The following is a 16977-nucleotide window of genomic DNA, read 5'->3' on the forward strand; positions in this document are numbered from 1 at the left end:
CCCTTTTCTCCTTTTCTCCTTTTCTCCTTTTCCTCTTTCCTCTTTCCCCTTCCCCTTTTCTCTTTTTCCCTTTCTCCCTTTTCCTTTTTTCCCTTTCTCTTTCCCCCTTTCCCTTTTCTCGTTTCTCCATTTTCAGTACATGAAATTAAACCTCAGAGATGTTTTAATGAATATTTTTATTACTATTAGTGATTTGAAAGCTCTTCTTGCCCTTCCTGCTGGACCTCTTAACTATCAGGATATGTTTTTTATCATATTATATATATATATGTATATATATATATATATACATATATATATATAAATATAATTTAAAAACCCTTACCTTCTCTCTTAGAATCAATATTAGTATACATCAAAGAGTGGTAAAGTTTAGGCAGTTGGGATTAAATGACTTTACCAGGGTCACGCAGCTAGATCTTATATATATTTATGTTGACAGGCTTCTCTTTCTGGTCATTAAAATCTTTCACAGTCTGGTTCTGGTCTGGCTTCATCCACTTTGTATTCCAGTCAAACCAGCTTACTCGCTCCCTTCACACAATATTCATCTTGCTTCTTCTGGGCAGGACGGGTTTCGTTGCTGGCTTTGTATTCCTAGTGGCTAGTATTAGTGTCTGTCCGTGAGCATATGGTCTAACAGATCTAGGGCTTAGTCCTGACTCTCACTTCCTAGCTGTGTGACTGTGAACAAGTCAACTGGGCTGAACTTCTGTTCCCTCATCTGCAAAGTGAAGATAATGATGCTTGTTTGATCTCTGTCATAGGGTGGTTGTGAATGACGACTGAATGAGATCATGCACCATAGTGCCTTGTGCTTGGAAAGAAAATTCAGGATTATAAAGGAATATGTTTTCCTCAGCAGTCAGTTGGAGTGACAGTAAGTTGGTATGAAAGTATGAATGGGCTCACTCTCCCTCCCTTTAAAAAAAGTATTAAAGTATTGATTAAGAACTTACTATGTGGGGGGCAGCTGGGTAGCTCAGTGGATTGAGAGCCAGGCCTAGAGACAGGAGGTCCTAGGTTCAAATCTGGCCTCAGACACTTCCCAGCTGTGTGACCCTGGGCAAGTCACTTGACCCCCATTGCCCACCCTTACCAATCTTCCACCTATAAGTCAATACACAGAAGTTAAGGGTTTAAAAAAAAAAAAGAACTTACTATGTGGGGGAGGCGCTCAGTGGACTGAGAGTCAGGCCTAGAGACGGGAGGTCCTAGGTTCAAATCCGGCCTCAGCCACTTCCCAGCTGTGTGACCCTGGGCAAGTCACTTGACCCCCATTGCCTACCCTTACCATGCTTCTGCCTTAGAGCCAATACACAGTATTGACTCCAAGACGGAAGGTAAGGGTTTAAAAAAAAAACTTACTATGTGCCCAGAACAGTGCCAAGTGTTGGAGATACATACACGTATAAGCAAGTCACATATTCCCTGACCTTGAAGAGTTTCTATTCTTTTATGTCTATTATAATCTGTTCTCAATTACATGTAAAAATATTGTTAGCATTCTCTTTTAAAAATAATTTTCGAGTTCTAAATTCTTTCCTTCTCGTCCTCCTCTCTCCTCTCTTAGAGAAGGCAACTAATTTGACATAGATTATACCTGTGCTGTCATGTTAACCATTTTGCAAGAGAAAATCCAGAACAAAAAAAGTAAAGGAAGTTAACAAAGTGTGCTTCAGTCTGCATCTAGTCTCCAGCATTTAGTATTCCTCTGGAATTGTTGCTGAGAATCGCTAAGTCATTCGCAGTTGGTCATTGTGCGCCATTGCTGTTAGCATGTTCTCCCGATTCTGCCACTGAAGTCATTCTCATTTGAAAACTTCAGGCCCTTCCTCAAAATGCAGTTCTGTTCCTTCTCTCCTTTTCATCCGTACTTTTATTTCCACATTTCATTGTTCTTTACTCATAGCTGGTCATGGATTTTCATTGCCTGCTTTTGAATTTTCCTTAGTCTTCTGTTGATTCTCAATGACCCCCATCATCTGTTACCTCAGTTGTCTGGATGGTCCCCCTAATGCATATTTGAAAACCTTTCTGTCCAACTCTGAGTCACCTCGAACTCTTATTGGCCATAAAGGGGGCCTCCCCATTGGGGGGAAGTCGGCCTTGTTTCTTCCTGCCATTTTGAGGGCCATAGAACACACGGGCTCTACACATGTCACTACCAGCCCATCTTTTCTATCACACATTTTCCTGATGCCATCTTTTCCCTTTGATCTCTAAAAGTTCTTATCAATTCTATGATGAAACCTTCTTTCTATAGCATTAAGAAGTTTTTAATTTAAATTTTTCAATAAGTCTTTTCTTGCTTGATCTGCCCCTCCTCTACTGAACTTTCTCTCATAAAAAAAGCAAAATACTGAAACAAAACCAGTGGATGAAACAACCTGGCACGTGTGACACACTTCATCATCCCTTTTCTAGAACCAAGATCGGCCATTCTAATTAATTTGAGTTGGGCTACTTTGTATCCAGTTAGACTATTGTCATCATTGTATATAGTGGTTCTCCTAGCTCTACACACTCAATTCTGGATCAGTTCAAATAAATCTTCCTAAATTTTCTTCAATTCTTCATTATTTCTTTTAGCCCAATAATATGTCATTGCACCATTGAATGTCTTTTTTAAAAAAGGTTTTCCTAGTGGGAAAAAATGCAGGAGTTAGGACTAGGGCCAGTTTATTATTATTATTATTTATGTTCTTGAAATTGCCTTTACTGGCTGTCTTAGGGAGGCCGTGAACTGGAACGGCTATTGTGCGAGACTCAGCTGGAAGATAAAATTCTTGGGTGCCAGACTCAGGGCCTCTTTTTCACATGGGGATGTTGCTTGGAGGTGTTCTGTGATCTGGGTGGGGCCTTGGGAGCTTCAGCCAGTCTTGCCTTCATGTCTGTGCTGGGCAGCTTTGAGTGCTCAAAAGCTCAGGTGCAGAGGAGGTCGGTGGTCTTTGGAGGGAAGGAAGGCATAGCTTCTCAGGCCAGGCCTTGGTGTGACTCACTGTAATTGGTAGGAAGGTCTTTCATTGGATCTAGTTGAAGTCAGCCTCTTGGCAACCGACACAGATTGCTTATGGTTCTGTGGTGCCAGATAGACAAAAATGCACTACTTCCACGTGAGAGCTTTTCAATATTTGAAGACGGCTCTTCTCTCCCTGCCTAAGTCTTCTCTAAGCCAAACATCCCCTGTACTTGCAACTTCTTTGCATCTGGCCTTGCCAATTTGGCCCTTCTCTTCCTTGCTTTCTCTGCCTAGCTGAGTCTTGTTCACCCTTCAAGGCTCACCTCCTTCCATCAAGCCTGCTTTGAGCACTGCCTCCCATAGCTTGTGCCACCTGCTATGGAATGTGTTGAAAATGATGGCTGGTACTCAGCACATCCATCAACAGGCACGCACTTCCTTATCAACCATCTACTATGTGGCAGGCAGGGTGTTAGCTCCAGGAACATGTCTTCTGCTTTCCAACAAACCCAATCCAACAAGCATTTGTTATGCTCTTGCTCTACGACAGCTCTGGGGAATATGCCCTCTAGGGTCCAAGAATACAGCCCAACAAGAATTGATTAGGTACCTACTATGTGCCAGGTGTTGTGTAAAGCACAAAGAATATAAAGACAAAACCAAAAAAAGAGTTCTGTTTCCATTTTTTTTAACCCTTAACTCCTGTGTATTGGCTCCTTGGTGGAAGAGTGGTAAGGGTGAGCAATGGGAGTCAAGTGACTTGCCCAGGGTCACACAGCTGGGAAGTGTCTGAGGCTGGATTTGAACCCAGGACCTCCCATCTCTAGGCCTGACTCTCAATCCACTGAGCTATCCAGCTGCCCCTCTGTTTCCATTTGTGGTGTGGAGGCGCCATCCCAATCCCTTTTGTAAAGTTGTATCTTACGGGCTGACAGAAACTCAGAACATGACTGCATTTATTTAGTTATTTCTTTTTGGGAGTAGTCTCTGTCTCTTCACCTGAGCCAATTTGAAACTTCCCAGAGGGCAGGACCCTGCCTTAGTTATCAGGACATCCTCCCCGCATACCCAAATCTGCCCAATGCTTTGCCTGCTGCTTCTCAGATTTGGGCACTGACTGCTTATCGATCATTCTTTCTCTGTTGGCTCGGATCCTTCTGTCCGGTAGACATTCCTGCCTTTTTTAATATCTTGTCTGTGATGTGATCTTGTCTGGATGCTGAGGCCTCCTTGCCCACATGTCTCTCCCAAGGCCTCCACCTCCGCCTTCCCAGGTGCATGCCTTTTCCTGATGGCAGGCTGGCTGAGTTAGAGTCTGTGGATGGTTGGGAGGATGAAGCTTCCTGACTCATCCTACATTTTCCACAACAAACCCCAAGCCTCTTCACTCAGTCTCTATATGGGTTGGCACTTTTGCCCATTTTCTTTGCATCCCTCTCACCCAGGGACTATTCATCACTTTGTGGGGAAACTTTTCCCCTGGATTTTTGCCACCTTTGTGTCTCACCAGCCAAGAACCATTTACCAAGACTGCACAGAATGGCTGCTCTTCTCTGTGATCCTCCCTTTCCTTTGGGTCAGCCTCAGGGGCTGGCCTCCTAAGAGTCTAGAGGACCCACTGCCCTGGGCTGACCTTCAAACTTTAGGTTTGTACCTAGGAGGAAAGGAATCCAAGTCAAAAGAGAAGTGAGGGGGGCAGCTGGGTAGCTCAGTGGATTGAGAGCCAGGCCTAGAGATGGGAGGTCCTAGGTTCAAATCTGGCCTCAGACATTTTCCAGCCGTGTAACCCTGGGCAAGTCACTCGACCCCCATTGCGTACCCCTTACCACTCTTCCACCTGGGAGCCAATACACAGTATTGACTCCAAGATGGAAGGTAAGGGTTTAAAAAAAAGTGAAGTGAGGTATGATGATATGTACTTCCTTATCTTCTCACCCCTCAAAACCCCAACAGATCCAAAATCGGACTCTGCCCTCAAGGAGCTGACACTGTCTGGGCAGAAACACAAGCACACACATGTAAGTGGTTCTGGCTTTGTGCCTAGAGGACTTGTGTGCTAATCTCAGCTGTTACTTGATTACCTGTATGACTGTATGTCTGTGCTCTATTTTTTTCCATGTGAAATTAAGATCCTTAGGCTGGATAACCTCTAAGGCCTTTTCTAGCCTGGGATCAAGGCAAAAGAAGTATGCAGACATAGAACCCTAGGGAAATTTGGGGAGGGAGAGATCTTTCTAGCTGCAAGAAGTATCCTTCAATCTAAAGGGCAGTGATTAAGGGCCCATGTTCTTTGCAGGTGTTCTCAGTCCTGGGGATTCTAACAGAGAAGACAAAGTATGTATGGACACGAAGGTGTGTATATGATACATGTGTAGACAAAAGAAATACGATACAGCTTGAAGAATGACAGGAGCTCAGGCACTGGGATCAAAGGAGGGAGCCATCTAAAAGAAAAGGCCACTGCCCACAGAAGTTCCTAAAGAGATTTTCTTAATGTCTTGGGTATCAGTGGGTATCACTGACTCAGGTGATTACTTTGGACAAAAGATGATGCTCATTAGCACGTGCTGGTGGAAGAGATTCTTGTTCATGTATGGTTTCCACTAAATGCCCCATCTATGGTTCCTTTCAACCCCGAGAAGCCGTGATTCTGTGATCTCATAAGCCTTTTCAGTTTCCAAAAAGAAACATAAGAGAGTTCCCTCTACACAGAAATCACTTTCATAAGTGATTGATGGTTTGGGAAGCATTCAGGAGATGCAAAACTCAAGCCATCGATGGCAAATGTACTTCAAGAGGGCGAGTTGCAATGGGCCAGGTGGTGTTTGCTTGCTGACTTAACCTTTTGATAGAGTATGCCACACATCAGGTATTTTAATCTGCTTTTCTAGACTGACTTAAAACGAGAGCATCTTGAAAGGTCCTTATGCATTGAAATGCCAAGTGTTTCTTTTGCTTCAGTGCTGCCAGGCTGTGCTAGATTCCCATGGACACCAAATGAGTTTCTGTGCCGGATCAAAAGCAGACTATTGGCTCACTTTGCATACATTTCATTCAGTGCATCTGGGATTTGAACACGGGATAAAATGGTACCCAGCTTTCTAAAAGCAGATTAGAGTTCAGAGCAAGAAGCTGTGCAACGGTAGAACCTTTTTTTTTTGTTTAATTTTTTAAAAAGTGTATCCAGAGCAGAATATTCACCAAAGTGATGCCCAATATTTGCCCAAGTGCTGCTGTTGTTGTTGTGACTTTTTTCTCCTGAGGCGTGACTAAGGGCAGCAGAGCTGAGAGCATAGTTAGGCTCTCCTCAGTAGGCTGGGAAAAGATCAAAGATGGTCGGTTTCAGCTCTGCTCACCTGAAGGTCAAATCGATATGATTTATTAAACACCTACTACATGCAATTTTCCTTCAAGGCTCAGATCAGTCATTACTTTCTACATCAAACCTGCCCTGACTTCACTCGTCTTCCAGCTCTGAGCATCTTTACACTAAGTCATCTCACACCCATTCTCATGACAGTGTCTGTCAATGTTTCTCTCTGTCCATCTGTGTAACTACCCGTGTCTTTATATCTCTGTCTGTATCTATGTATCTATATCTCTGTGTAACCGTGTACCTATCTCTATGTATCGCTCCTCTATCTGTCTGTTGGTCTATCTGTCTGTCTGTCTATCTATCTATCTATCTATCTATCTATCTATCTATCTATCTATCTATCTATCTATCTATCTTTCTGTCTATCTCTGTTTGTCTATCTCTCTATCTCTCTGTATCTATGTGTGTATCTATATGTGTAACTATGTACCTATCTCTATGTATCGCTCATCCATCCATCTATCTATCTATCTATCTATCTATCTATCTATCTATCTATCTATCTATCTATCTATCTATCTATGTGTCTGTCTGTCTCTCTGTATCTATGTGTGTATCTATATGTGTATCTATATACCTATCTCTTCATGTATCTGTCTGTATCTATCTCTCTGAATTTGTCTTTGTATCTATAGATTTTCTCTCTTTGTATCTTTGCCTGGATCTATCTATGTATATGTCTCTGCATCTATCTTTGTATGTATGTAGGTATCTATCCTCTTTCCCAACTAGATTGGACGCTCTTTAAAGGTAGAGAGCAATTCACTTTGCTTTTGTGTCCTAGGTCTTAGCATAGTGCCCGGCTGGTGCTCAATGATGACTTTCTTCTGTGATGACTGCAGAGCTCAGTGCTACATGCTATGGACAGAAAGGAAGGGAAATGGCCCTTTTCTTCGAGGGGACTTACCTTCTCCTTACCTTCTCCTGGAGGCATGGATGGAAGAATAAACCACGTACATAAATAAGTAAAGATAGAGTACATTCAAGAAGGACAGAGTGCTAATAACTGGGGATCGAGGCAATAAGAAGAGAATGATGAATTCTTAAGGTAAAAAGGGAGTGTGAAGGCACAAAGGAAAGGGGTGGGAAGTGGAATGTTGCATACAGAAATCCTAGTAGCAGGTTACCTTGCCTGGAATGGAGAGAATGTGAAAGAGAGTGATGCCTCAGTAAATCATAGGATCTTGGACTATCCAGGAGTCGTCTGGCCCAATACGAATAAGTAAATGATAAGAGGGGCAGCCCAGGGTTGTGGAGAGAGAGCCAGCTGATTTTGGAGTCAGGGAGATCGAGGTTCAAGTCCCATTTCTGACATCACCTGGAGAGGAAAGGTACTTAATGTTTCAGTGTCCCTAGATCTTCAGCTGCAGAACTTTAATGACCTGCATTGAAAGTAAACGTTTCCTTTCCAGGCTGTTGCCTACTCTAAATGATTCCTCAGGTCTCTACAAAGAAAGCAAAATAACCTTAACTATAAGTCCATCTTAAGAAGTCTTTTATTGCCCATCACTTGGGAAATAGCTGAACAGGTTGTAGCATATGATTGTGGTAGAATACGACCGTGCCGAAGAAATGATGAGCAAGTTACTTAAAATGAACACAACTTGGAAAGCCCTATGTGAAATTATGAAGAGTGAAATGTGTAGAACCAAGAGAACATTATAGATTGTAACAAAAATATTTAAAAAATAATTTGTGTGTCCATTTCCAGAGAAAGAATTGATAAATAGAAATAAATCAGACATGGTTTGCCATATGCATATATGGTTTTTTCCTCTAGTGCATGGAGGGGGGTGTCTAGGTATTTTAATGTAACAAATAAGTAAATAAATTTAAAAGTGAAAAACAAGAATTCTCTTTCATTGGGAAGAGTGGAAACAACCTTCTTGGACCTTGGTCAATTTCCATGTAATTGACAAGAATGGTATCCATTGGTTGGTTGCATTGGGATGGTTCCCATAGAAGGATGTGCAGGTTGCCATTAGAGGCTTGTGAATCCAGATCAACACAGAAGAAAGGATTCAATGTTGTACTGGAAGTGGAACCTAAGTTGTTTTTTTTTTTTTTTTTTTTTTTTTTTTTGCTGGTCAATACCACCTGCTGCCACTGTTCCAGTGGAACCTCCCTTCACTCAGGGAGAAAACTGATCTGAAAATCTAGCTGATGACGGATTTAAAACCTAAACAATTTTTGTGGATGAGCTTCACATTTTTCATGGGGTCACTCTCACAAATCCCATTTCTAAATCCTCTGTTTCTTTCCCACAGAGCTAATAGCTCATTATGGAGAGACAAGCTTAAGTACTTAAGAGAGGCATCGTGTACTGATTTGCTGTAGGGGGCACCGAGACTCACCACCCCCCCCCCCCCAACATGTTTGTAAAATCCTTGACTGGGGACAATGACTGGCTGCCATCAGATTTAATGGAGATCCTTCTTCATACGTCCTAAAGGAGCCAAGACCGAAATTACACCCCTATAGCCTTTTAATTCCAGACTTTTCTGCTTTTACCCTCTGGGAGCCAAGCTGAACAAGTCTATTTTCCACATCATAGCTCTTTGGGGTCCTTGAAGTCCAAGAGAAAATCTCCTCCATTTCACCTTCTCCCGGCAAAATTCCCTCACTAACCTCAACTGACTTTCCTATGACATGGTCTTCAATCTCTTCACTGTTCTCATATTCACCTTTGGACACAGCCCAGATTTTCAGTGCTAAATAAAAGGATAAAATTTAGTAACATGAGTATTGGAAGGGGGGAAAAACTAACAAACCTCTGGATTTGGAATCTGAGGCCTGGAGTTTGGATGCTGGTTATACTATGCTGTGATCTTGGCTAGGTCATTTCTGGGCCTCAATTTCCATCTCTATAAAATGAATGAAATTGGACTCCTGTCTCTGAGGTATCTTTTTAGGATCCTAGGAAATCTTTCCTAAAATGGCCCCAGGACTTTCTTCATTCTTTTTTCACACCTTTCTTGCCACCCTCATTCCTCTGACTCTCATCACCCTCCCAACCTCTTAGGTATGTGATCCAAATGCTTCTGATGGATACCCTGTCTGTCTGTCTATCTATCTGTCTGTCTGTCTGTCTGTCTCTATTGGAGGGTGGTTAGTGACTAGTTGATTGGAGAATAGGTTGTGGTCTTGGCTTTTTAAATGTTGACTATAACCACCCAAGCTTGGAAGTGCCTCTGGTTCAACGTGGTTGCACGCTCCTAACAGTTTCTCTTAGAGAGGGCAGGGTGGGCAGCTCCTGGGCAGAGCTGGTGATATCTTTGGATCTAGCAGTGATCTCCTCATTTGTCAGTCTGAGAACTGACTCCATTCCCTCTGAGTTCACTTTCTAGCCCAGAAGGAAAGACAGCTCTTTGATGAATTTGTTTTACAACCTCAGGGATAATGATCCCTTTGGCATATCACGGAGTTAGCTCAGAAAAGAGGAAAATTGATGAAAGGTACACGGTGCGTTCATTGATGGAGTGAATACTTGCTAATTGCCTGCAGCTAGTTATGAGATGGCTTTGTGTCATCCACAGTGATCTTTTCTGCGTGTTTAGGTGAACCAACAACATAGCTAACACCTGGGGAAAGCAACATCCTAAAATGACCCTGCAACAACTTTTAAAGAGAAAATTAGTTGTAGGGGAGGCCCTGGCATGAAGAGAGCTCTTGGTACAGTGTGCCCTGGGCTGGGGGGAGGTTGATACCACCTTCCCTCCCTTCCTAAGCCGTCTTTCTCTTTTAATTCATTATTCTTGCTAGCTGAGGACTAGGATCTGTTGTGTCCCTGTGTCTACAATGCTTGAAGAGTGGTGGCAAGTACTATCTAAATGTCCATGTCCTGGGAGTGAAGCCCTTATTACCCACCTTAATTTTGTTCATTTATGCTTAATACCTAAAGAAAAGAGTTCTCTTTCTGGTTCTCCAGGACCCAATGGCTCAGCTTCTAGAGAGGGTAACCCAAGTACCTTGGAAAAGGGACAGTTATGTTTAATTCGTTATGAGAGGGGGGCAGCTGGAAGGCTCAGTGGAAGGAGAGCCAGGCCTAGAGACAGGAAGTCCTAGGTTCACATCTGGCCTCTGACACTTCCTAGCTATGTGACCCGGGGCAAGTCACTTGACTCCCATTGCCTAGCCTTTACCACTCTTCATGGAACCAATACACAGTATTAATTCTAAAATGGAAGATGATAAGGGTTTTAAAAAATCCTTATAAGAATAGTAGATCTGAAAGTAGGGTGATTTCTCAAGCCTGGAGCTCCAAGAAAGAGTCCTCTAACCTTTTGCTGTGTTTCTGCTTTGGGTAGTACTCAAGGATGAGGTAAGCAGCCTTAGATGCTGCCTATAAAACTGGGAGTCTGATCCTTGGAGTGTTTAAGATGCTGAGAGAAGCAAATGTGCTTAACAAAGGTGTGTGGCTCAAATGCCTCCCTCCCTCCCCAGCTCTTTGGGCTTTGTTGGTTTTATCTGGCTGCTAAGACCTGCTGGTGTTCTTCCCTTCCTATGCTTTAAGGTCTTCTTGGACTTCCCCAAGGCCTGAGCTGGCTTCAAGCCTACCAAAGGGGTTGCAGGGGGGAGTAGAAGGACTAAGGAGAAACCAAAGGCTTCCAAAGTGGTCACTGAGTGACGAGCTGACCCTAGCTGGCTTGTTTGTACTTAGAGTGTGGGGCTTTAGGGAAATCTCTGACATTAGGTAATATTCAGCATTAAGGTTTTACAAAGCAATTCTTGGGTATCTCATTGGATCCTTGCATCAACTGACCCCACGGTGCATAGGGTACTGGTTCTGGAGTCAGGAAAACCCGAGTTCAAATCCAACCTTAGACACTTAATACTTGTATAACCTTGGGCAAATCATTTAGCCACAGTTTGCTTCAGTTTCCCTAACTGTAAAAAGAGAATAGTAACATTGTCTGCCTCCTAGGGTAGTTGTGAAAATCAAATGAGATAATATTTGTAAAGCACTTAGCAAATATCTGGCACATAGTAGGCATCATATAAATGTAGCTGCTGCTGCTGCTACTGATTATAATTGGAATATTATTGTCCTCATTCTAGAGGTGAGGAAATCAGCCTGGAGGCTGAGCCAGGCTGGTTTCAATACTCAGTCCTCTGATTTAATGGGAGTAGCTAGGAGGCCCAGGGGATAGAGCACCAGGCTTCAAGTCAGGAAGACCTGACTTCAAATTCTGCCTCAAATACTCACTAGTTATGTGACCTTAGGCAAGTCACTTCACCCTGTATGCCTCCATTTCCTCATTTATACAATAAACTGAAGAAGGAAATGGCAAATTACTCTAAAATCATTGCCAAGAAAACCCTAAATGGGGTCATGAAGGCTCAGACATGCCTGAAATGATGGAACAACCTCTGACTCTAGAGGTAGGACTCTTTCTCCTGTGCCACCATGTTTTGATGAGGTGATTTGAATGACAATCCAATCTACTGTGCACCTTGACATCGAATTAATAGAAAGACAGACCCTGCCTTCAGAGAGCTAAAAGGCTAAAGTCAGGGCAACACACAGAGGAAGCCAGAAAGCAGGGTGGGGAGGTGAATGGGAAACCAGGGGTACTCAGCATGAGGCCATCTTGTTCTGTGTTGTGAAAACCAGGCAGGACAGCAGATGCAAAATGGAGTGATCTGAGAGACCAGCTTCTGCCCTCTATGAAGGAGACAGCATCTTCTAGTCCATAGAGAGGGGAAGAGCCTGAAGGAGGTGGAGTCAAATCAATGGAATGGGAAATAGCACTAAGGACATCTATGACCAAAACTGAAAGTGGACCAGCCTTGGAATGAGCGGGAAGGAGAATCAATGGGTAGCCCAAGTTTTGTGGCAATATGGCTGCAGTGCTAAAATGTAAAGAGCAAGACCTCCAGTCCTCTGGGCAGATTCTTCTAAAGCAGTGGTTCCCAAACTTTTTTAGCCTATTGCCCCCTTTCCAGAAAAAAATATTACTTGGCGCCCCCTGGAAATTATGAAACTATTTATTGAACTCAGAATAGAATGTAATACAAAAAAAGTGTAGCCATCACCGCTCGCCTGGATTGCTGCAGCACCCACCAGGGGGCGGTAGCGCCCACTTTGGGAATCACTGTTCTAGAGGATCCATAGGAGGATATGAACAAAAGTCATACTGAAAAAATATGGCTGTTTTGGGATCTACACAGGAAGAAGTTGTACCCACCTCAATGAGATCACAGCTCCTCTAGAGGGACATGTGGACTTTACATCAATTTTTCCTTTTCCTTTTGGACTGACTCCAGTTTTAGAAGTTATATGTCAAGACAATTATGATTTCCTGCAATAGAAAAAGAAACTCACTAAATATCCATATATCAAGCCATTGGGTATGTGATTATTATTAATAGGAATCAAATTAGTAATTCCTTGTTACCTGGAAATCAGAGAATAAGACTTTCAGGATGAAGACAAAAGAGCAATATGTTTGGAGGTGGAATGGGAGGGCACTTGGGTCAACAGGAGGGAACCAGCCAAAATGGACCCCAAAGACAAATTATGGTTTTCTCTTTTGTTATAAGACCCAGACTCATCTCTGATGTAGATGGCGTAGCTAAATTTCAGAAGCCAGAAAATGCCATTGCTCCAACAAACTTTGTTTTGCTTTAGTCTAAGAATCAGAAAAAGAAATAGCTATTTGGGAACAAAAGATTGCTAACTGGCCAGTAATGGGCTGGTGGTAGCTGGTGGGTACCAGCTATAAATTGTAGGGCAGGTCTCTGACTTAGATTTTTTGTTGTTACTTCTCAATCTTTGTCATTGCCCCACCATGGATGCTGAAAAGACACTTGTATAGTATTAGTACCCACTAAATATTAGAATTGAATTGTTAGTTGACAGCATGGTCTAATGGAAAGAACCTTGAATTTAGAGTCAGAAGAGGTGGATTTGAATTGTGACTCTAACACTGTCCCTCAGTTTCCACCTCTAAAATGTAAGATTTCCATCACGTGATCTCTGAGGTCCATTAGCTTTCATACTTTCATTTTGAGCTGGAATGTACTATAGAGACCATCTAGTAGTCCCAAGATGAGAACACTGAGACCTAGAGAGGTTGTTGGATGGCTTTGCCTAAGGTCTAACATAGTTCTTCAGACTCCTGAGCCAGAACGTTTTTTTTTAAACCCTTACCTTCTGTCTTAGAATCAATACTGTGTATTGGTTCCAAGACAGAAGAGTGGTAAGGGCTAGGCAATGGGGGTTAAGTGACTTGCCCAGGGGCACACAGCTAAGAAGTATCTGAGTCCAGATTTGAACCCAGGACCTCCCATTTCTGGGCATGGCTTTCAATACACTGAACCACCCAGCTGCCCCCTAGCTGGAACATTTTCAAGGCTATCATGTTGCCTTCCAAATGGAAATCATAAAGTTGGCCTAGCTGGGGGGTTAAGGGATGGGACCAGGAGAACCAGCATGGATTTTCTGCTCTCTTCTTACTTTCAGAAGGTTTGAGCTTGTCTTTTTATCCAACTGACAAGGATAGAAAATGAGGGCAGTATGGAATCCCACGCCCACCAAAGGGGAACGCTTTGTGAAGTTTATTTTAAAAAAATGTTCTCTGCTAGGGCCAGATCTATTTACAAGTGAATTCTACCAAACAGCCAAGGGACAATTAATTCCAACATTATATAGGTTTTTTTTAAACCCTTAACTTCTGTGTATTGGCTCCTTGGTGGAAGAGTGGTAAGGGTAGGCAATGGGGGTCAAGTGACTTGCCCAGGGTCACCCAGCTGGGTAGTGTCTGAGGCCAGATTTGAACCTAGGGTTATATAGGTTTTTTGGAAAAAAAATAGATAAGAAAGGAGTCCTCCCAAATACCTTCTATAGTAGAAATATGGCTTTGATACTTAAAGCGAGGAGAACAAAAAAAGAAAGAAAATTATAGACCAATTCCTCTAATGAATATCAATGCAATTTGTATTATGCTATTGTTATTTTATGTATTAATTTGCTATATATAAAAGTAAAAATAAATATCCTTCAGAAAAATGAAATAAAATACTAGTAAGGAAACCACAACAATATGTCACTTTAAGATCATACAGTATAACCAGGAATGTAGGGCTGGTTTGATATTAGGAAAATTATAAATATAATTGACCCTGTCAATAACAAAACCAACAAAAATCACAATTATCTCAGTAGATGCGGAAAGAGCTATGGTCAAAACACAACACCCATCCCTATTAAAAACATTTCAAGGGCAGAGGAATAAATGGAGCTTTTCTTATAATAAGTAGCATCTTTCTAAAACCAAGAGCAAACATCAGTAAAGGGGAAAAAACTAGAAGGCTTCCCATGAAGATCATGGGGGAAGCGAAGATGTTCATTATCCCCACTGTTATTCAATATTTCAATAGAAATGTTGGCTATAGAAATAAGAAAGGAAAAAGAAACCAAAGAAATAAAAGTAGGCAACGAGGGAACAAAATTATCACTCGTTGAAGACAATAAGATAACATACTTAGAGAACCCTGGAGAATCAATAAAAAACAAACAAGTAGTTGGAACAATTAGCAACTCTAGCCAAGGTTCAGGATCTAAAATACATCTACATAAATGATTAGTATTTCTATATTACCAACAACAGAATTTGAAAAATAATTCTAGATGATATAAAATATTTGGCAGTCTATCTGTCATGAGACAGCTGGGAACTATGGGAACTCAATTATAAAACTCTTTTTACACACATAAAGACCCCTGAACAGTTGGAGAAAGAATCATTGTTCATGGGTAGGCCAAGCCAATAAAATAAAAGGACAATTGCACCTAAATTCATTTGTTCAATGCCGTACCATTCGAACTACTAAAAATTATTTTATTGACCTAGAAAAATGATAACATTAATCATTAAGAACAGAAGAAGGTCAAGAATATGAAGGGGATCAATCAAAAAAATGTGAAGGAAGGCGTGCTGTAGCAGTACCAGGATTACAAAGTAGTTATTATCAAAACAATCAAACCAGCTAAGAAGCAGAGTGGTGGGATCAGTAGAAGAGGGTAGTAGCTACACAATACACTGTAGCTGTTGACTCTAGTAATCTTGTGTTTGATGAACCCAAAGCTATTGGGGCAGGACCAGTGCAGCTAGGAAAACAGGAGACCAGAGTGGCAGAAACCAAGCATAGATGATCTCGTACGGTATAGCAAGAGAAGGACAAACTGAGCATGTTCTTTAATACAGAAAGGGGGACATAACTGAATTAGGAAGCATGGAAAAATTTTACCTGTCAGATCTATGAAGAGGGGAAGAATTTATGACCAAATAAGAGCATTATGGGAGTAACAGGGATCATTTTAATTACATGAACTTTTAAAGGTTTGGCACCAAGAAACCCTGCAGCCAGAATTAGAAGGAAATCAGCAAACAGGGCTGCTGCACAGCACTCTCTCTTCTATCCTTTTCTCTCTTGGCTATTAAGAAGACTGTTGGCCCATTTTAGAACCAAGCTAAACGTGCCACAGTCTTGTTTAAGAGAAAACCTGGTGTCAGCCGCTCAGTGGTTGTTTTGCAGTTCATCTCTGCTCATCCGGGTCCCTGGTCTCCAATTAGGGTCCAGGGCCTTCACGTCAAGCTTTCCTCAATCCTTTTTTTTTTTTTTTTAAACCCTTGTACTTCGGTGTATTGTCTCATAGGTGGAAGAGTGGTAAGGGCGGGCAATGGGGGTCAAGTGACTTGCCCAGGGTCACACAGCTGGGAAGTGGCTGAGGCCGGGTTTGAACCTAGGACCTCCCGTCTCTAGGCCTGACTCTCAATCCACTGAGCTACCCAGCTGCTCCCTTTCCTCAATCCTTTTACAGGAGGTTGAACTGTAGCTCTCTTGGGCTGGGCTGGTTGGGGATGAGCCCTTCTAGGGTAGTGTTTCTATACAGCTGGTAGCTAATGGAAGTTGAAGGCAGTGTGGGACAATGGAAAGAAGGCTGCCTCTGGAGCTAAGAGGACCTGGGTTCAAATCTTGCCCCAATGCTTATTATCTACAAAACTTAGGTGAGCCACTACACTTACTAAGGACTTGCTACTGAGTCTCAATACTTGGCTGAGACCTCATCCTTGGTGCCTGGGAAGGAGCTGCTCTGGGAGAAATATGGGAGAATAATGACAAGTCAGGAAAGGGAAGTAATCCGTGAATAGCCAACGGCAACAGCCCCTTCCCCACAAGAAAAACAAATGACCCCAAGATCTCAGGGTAGGGCCAGCAAGTTAAACAACAGAAGCACAGTGAATCCTTGCATTGGAGCCAGAGCCAGAGAAGACACTCAGTGTGCCAAGCAAATTAACCAGAAGAAGAAACAGCAGGCCTTGATAATAAATACTATCACTTTAGAACACCAAGGGCACCGAGGTCTGATCCCAAATGTCATCCATCAGAGATGTAATTACCATTCTCATTGTTGCTGGCGTCTAATTTTATACCCTGAACAATGTGGACTGTATTTTTGTTGCTTAAAAAATGGTACTGAGTAATGAATGAGCATGTCCCTGCTCCGGAGCACCCTTTAATATTTCATACAAAGGCAAAGGTTCACCTTTGAGCTGCTCTCATGATCCTGAATTCTTTTTTCTTGATTTAATTCAGATTGAAGATCTCTTTTTTAAACCAAATACCAAGCTCC

This window comes from Gracilinanus agilis, chromosome 5 (assembly GCF_016433145.1).
Source record: "Gracilinanus agilis isolate LMUSP501 chromosome 5, AgileGrace, whole genome shotgun sequence".
NCBI classification, from domain to species: domain Eukaryota; kingdom Metazoa; phylum Chordata; class Mammalia; order Didelphimorphia; family Didelphidae; genus Gracilinanus; species Gracilinanus agilis.